The 5,378-nt window shown below is 46.3% G+C and overlaps 1 pseudogene; it reads left to right on the top strand.

The window, feature by feature from the left end:
- The first annotated feature begins 2,652 nt into the window (after nt 1-2,652).
- On the top strand, nt 2,653-4,993 carry LOC129633899 (AKT-interacting protein-like; annotated as a pseudogene).
- The last annotated feature ends 385 nt before the right edge of the window (nt 4,994-5,378 follow it).

Here is a 5,378-nt window from a genome sequence, read left to right as displayed (position 1 = left end):
TTCAAGATCTCTGAGGCTGACCAAAAGCCCCACCTGAGGCTGCCAGCCCTACCACTGATCCTCCAGTGGGAAGTTGGCATTTCTTTCTTGGCAGATGTTTTCAGGATGGGTTAGTACCTTGGTTGGTGGATATGAACACATTGTCCTGGATGGTAAAATCCTATTGACCAAATTCAGCCCCACCCTTCTTGAAGGAGGAGGGCCTGTTTGAACACCAGCAGGGTTCAACACACTCCAATACTTTGGCCATCTGGTGCCAAGAGCTGATTCATTGGAAAAGCCCCTGATGCTGGGAAAGATCGAGGACAGGAGGAGAAGGGGGACAACAGAGGATGAGATGGTTGGATGGCATCATTGACTCAATGGACTCAATGAGTTTAAGCAAACTCCAGGAGATGGTGAAGGACAGGGAAGTCTGGCATGCTGTAGTCCATGGGGTCGAAAAGAGTGAGACACAACTCAGCGACTGAACAACAACAAGTCTTCAACACGCAGCATCTCAGTGTGACTTTGATACCGTAAATGTTGGGGTCAGATTCCTGGATTCATATTCTGGTTCTGTCACTATCTTTGAAGGAGTTTTTTAAACAGTCTCTTCCTCAGTTTCCACATCTGTAAATGAGTCCTCCCCATAAGTAACCATCTGATAGGATGGCTATGAGGAATGATAGAAATAATCTATATAAACCATTTGGCAGAGAGCCTGGCATAGTGAGCGCAGTCTGCGTTAACTGCTTTTATTAGTTTGAATTTCGGCTGCTTGAGTGGACAGCTCAGATATGTCCAGCTGCTGCCTGCCAGGAGCTGAATTAATCAGGATGCTCTCGGCAAGAAGCAGAACACTTGACCCACAGCAGCTTATGCAATAAAGACATCTATCATCTCATGTCTTGAGAAGCTGAACTTAGCACAGGCTCTGGGGTTGGCTGATTCAGGGTCCCAGGATGGTCATCAAGGACACACTGTCTCTGTCTTTCCTTTGCCCACCCCAGTGAGTGGGTGGCTGGATCTTCGGCTGCTTCCCCTTGTGGGTAGTGTCCATATGTCTGTTCTCTCTGTCTGCATCTCTATTGCTGCCCTGCAAATAGTTTCATCGGTACCATCTTCCTAGATTCCACATATATGCGTTAATACATGATATTTGTTTTTCTCTTCTTGACTTACTCTGTATAATAGGCTCTAGGTTCATCCACCTCATTAGAATTGATTCAAATGTGTTTCTTCTTATGACTAATATTCCATTCTATATATGTATATACCACATCTTCTTTATCCATTCCTCTGTCAATCGACATCTTGGTTGCTTCCATGTCCTAGCTATTGTAAATACTGTGGCAGTGAACGTTGGAGTACATGTCTCTTTTTCTATTATGGTTTCCTTAGGGTATACGGTGGAGTGGGAACTGGCAACCCACTCCAGTATTCTTGCCTGGAGAATCCTATGGATGGAGGAGCCTGGTGGGCTACAGTCCATGGGGTTGCAAGGAGTTGGACATGACTGGGCGACTTCACTTTCACTTTAGGGTATATGGAGGGCAGAGTTCTTATGTCACAGAGGCAAAGGCAGAAAGGCCGAGTCCTGTCCTTGACCTTGGGAAGAGGACTCAAGTCCCAACTCCATGACTAGGGGATGGTGCTGGGGACGTGTGAGCTGATGGGAATGGAAATGCTGTGCAGGCTGTGAGTAGCTGTGCACACCTGATGGATGGCTATTATGAATACACAGCAGCATCCTTCTGTTGTTCTCTGTTTATAGTCTGACTCTTACGTGGGAGCTGACAGATATAGAGAAGACAGCCTGAATGTGTACTAAAGACATTTCTCATTCACCTGGGTCTGAAAGTATCCTCCCCAAGACAGACACCCAGTTCCACTGATTAAGCAACAAGGGTAACAATAATTATGACACTTGTGGCCCCTGAATACTTTATGTCTTCAAAGTGCTCTATGATTTCATTTGATGTCTGGAAGCAGGTGATGGTCTGAAGCTCAGAATCCTTCTGTGTAGACTGTCTGACACCTCCTTGTGATGTATTTGCCCCCTGTTGCTGGGCAAGGGGTGGAGGGGCTGAGATGGTCTCTTCCTTTCCCTGGCTTCCTCACACACAGCTTCCCATTTCCCTTTTATGGCTGCTGTTTTGTTTGAAAATAACTTCTTCAAGCTTTCAGCCCAGACTATCTGTCTCTGACATTGTCTCCTCAACTGATTTCCCTAATATCAATAACATGTCAAATTCTTCCAGGGCTAGAAAGATAAGAATCAGGGCTATATTTAATGTGAGAAGGGATGCTGAGTATAAAACTCCTGCTTTTGCTAAAAATCAGAGTTTAGCAAAAGATGTTTGACAAGAGGGGAAGGGAGAAATGTAGCCTCAAGTCCTTCAAAAATTCTCCTTTCCTAGAAAGCACTTGGAGCTGCTCTCTTTAGAGCTTCAAGTCTCCTGGGAGACAACTTAATGACTGCTCCATCGGTGTGCCCCTCTGCCGCCCCACCCTGTGTAATACCTTACCAAACATGCTGCTTCCTTTCTCCAACCCACCTGGCTTCATTTTACTGTAAAATCCAGGGCACAGACTCTGGTGGCTTCTGACAGGCGTCTTCCTTCCACACCTGTTGATACCCAAATGCCAAATGGATCAGCATGTCGGGTGATGGAGTAGGTCTAAGTGCTGCTGTCTCAGGAAGCTGGGGTATTTCGAAGAGCAGACATCTAACATTGAAACCCCAGTCTTTTACTAGTGGGCTGTGTGACTCTGGGTAACTTATACAACCTCTCTGAGCCTCTGTGTAAAATTCTGATTATTATTCACTCTCTCTTCTGGGTCATCCAATTCCTGGATGCTTGGAAGGGTCAGGAGAGCAGTCATCAGCAAGCTGTGCAGACTGGCCTAGACCAGAGCCCTCATAGAGGGCATGGGGGAAGCCAAGCCCAGCTGCTTTCTGCCTCCAGGCTTCTTCTGTTTATGAACCTGCTTAGTGATCTGGGAGGCACTATGGCAGCGAGCCCCCCTGTTTATTACCCACAATGAACCTGCTGGGCCCCAGGTTTCTAGATGAGTCTCACTGGGCTGGCACTTGTTCATAAGAATACAACTTATTCTTTCCTTGGTTCTCTAGTTCCTCCCTAGTGCCCTTACTGAGAATCCCACAGGGCTGCCAACTCAGGTTTGTGGAATCCACACCCCAGTTTCCTATCTCCGTAATGGGGTGGGTTTCCTATGGAGGGTAGGGGTAGGGGGGAGATGGGGTTGGGGATTGTGTTCCAAACAATGTCATTCAGGGCCTTCCCTGTCTTTCACGAGTGGTGACTATTACCGTGTTCCATTTTGAACAGAATGCCAGGTGTTTACATCTTTTTAGCTCTTGAAGAAGCCAAGTAAAGTTCAGAGTGGGTCTGGGACTTCCCCTGGTGGCCCAGTGGCTGAAACTCCATACTTCTGCTCCAGGGTTCCATCCCTGATCGGGGAACTAAGATCCCGCTTGCAGGGGCCAGACAACCAGAGATGCTGTCGGGCTGTGGCAGTGCCGGCTGGTTGGGCAGCCGGGAGCACTGCCTTGAAAACACCAATGTAAAGTGAATTCTGAACATGAAAGAGTTTGATGACACAGAGCACTGAATTTCTTTGTTTGGAGTACAAGTTATCACCCTTTCTGGAGCATGTTTCAATTCATTTCAGTTCAGTTGTGTCCGACTCTTTGCGACCCCTGGACTGCAGCATGCCAAGCTTCCCTGTCCATCACCAACTCCCGAAGCTTGCTTGTAAACCAAGCACATTTACAAGTTCTGTATGCAAACAATCTGATGGTGAAGAGCAGACAGTGATGGGATGTGAAAACCAGTCCTCCACACACTGCTCCAAATAAACAGCTGCCTTCTCTTCCCCACAAAATGCTCTGCCCATAATTAAACCTACATCTCCTGCTCCAGCAACACAAATGGCATCTATGCTTCTTATGGACCTTTCTACTTGGAATACTTCCTTCTTGCAGATTTTGCCTTGATTATGAAGCAGAAGTCACCAGGTGTCTATGTGCTGCCTTCCTATCAATCTGCATTACTGCGGTTTGGAGTCATGTTTGTAGGGCACGGACTCTATCAATGTGGTGTATTTAAGTTTACATCCCTGATAACTACCCAGATGGTGACTGTCCACATTTGGTGTTTGATATTCCCATCTTTCACCCGCTAGTTGATCCCATCTCATGTGAACTGGGGGCTTCCCAGGTGACTCAGTGGTAGAGAACCTGCCTATCAATGCAGGAGACATGGGTTCAATCCCTGGGTTGGGAAGATCCCCTGGAGAAGGAAATGGCTACCCATTCCAGTATTCTTGGCTGAAGAATCCCATGGACAGAGGAGCCTAGAGGGCTACAGTCCATGGGGTTGCAAAGAGCTGGACATGAATGAGTGACTGAGCACACAATGAGAACACAAAAAGGTGAACTGGATGTGAAGAGAGTATTTGCAAAGTGGCTGCTGCTGCTGCTAAGTCGCTTCAGTGGTGTCCAACTCTGTGTGACACCATAGATGGCAGCCCACCAGGCTCCTCTGTCCCTGTGATTCTCCAGGCAAGAACACTGGAATGGGTTGCCATTTCCTTCTCCATTGCAAAGTGGAGGCGGAATAATAATAGTATTTGGCAAGTATTGATGTGTGCAAGGTGAGTTTTCTACAAGATTGATCCAACAAGTCCCCCAAACCCAGAGACTGCAATACTGGGTGTAAAATCTATTTAGCTTTTGAAAAGTAAAGTGGTTGGCAGTGTTAAGGCATGCATTGCTCATTTGTTTGGCCAACCTAAAATAGAAGACCCCTACATAATTAGCTTTTCTCTGTGGAATCCTTCTGTACATGCTGAAGCTAGAGAGAAGATGCTGACTCAGACAAAGCCTGAAGAACAGCATAATAAAAGTGTCCATCTTGGCCTGTAATGGGTAAATCCTAGCTAAGGACAGCCTTTCAGTAAAGAAGAGAAAACAGTAACAGCTTAAGAGCTGGTGACTCTGGTGCACCATGAACTTTCCTGCTGGACTCAGGCTAGTAGAGTTGACTGATGGACTGTTGGCAGAGCAAACTGTCATGAAGAGTGGCTGATGTCAGTGTGGTCCGTGTGTGCTTAGGTTCTAACAGCAAGTTATGGAAATCCTCTTTTTATGCACTGCATTACCTCTGGTAAAAGAATCTTTCCAGTGGTTATCTAGTTTAGTACTTTTGATTACTGGGGACTTGAAACTTATGTATTTTTTCTGAATATAATGCTAAAGGTAAGTTGCATTCATTTAAACTAGTGAAGTAGGTAGAGCTCAGTGCTATCTATGAATTTTAAGGCTTCCCTGTGGCTCATATGGTAAAGAATCTGCCTGCAATGGGGGAGAC

Source organism: Bubalus kerabau, chromosome 19 (genome assembly GCF_029407905.1).
Source record: "Bubalus kerabau isolate K-KA32 ecotype Philippines breed swamp buffalo chromosome 19, PCC_UOA_SB_1v2, whole genome shotgun sequence".
NCBI lineage: Eukaryota > Metazoa > Chordata > Mammalia > Artiodactyla > Bovidae > Bubalus > Bubalus kerabau.
This window is presented reverse-complemented; position numbering and strand designations above follow the sequence as displayed.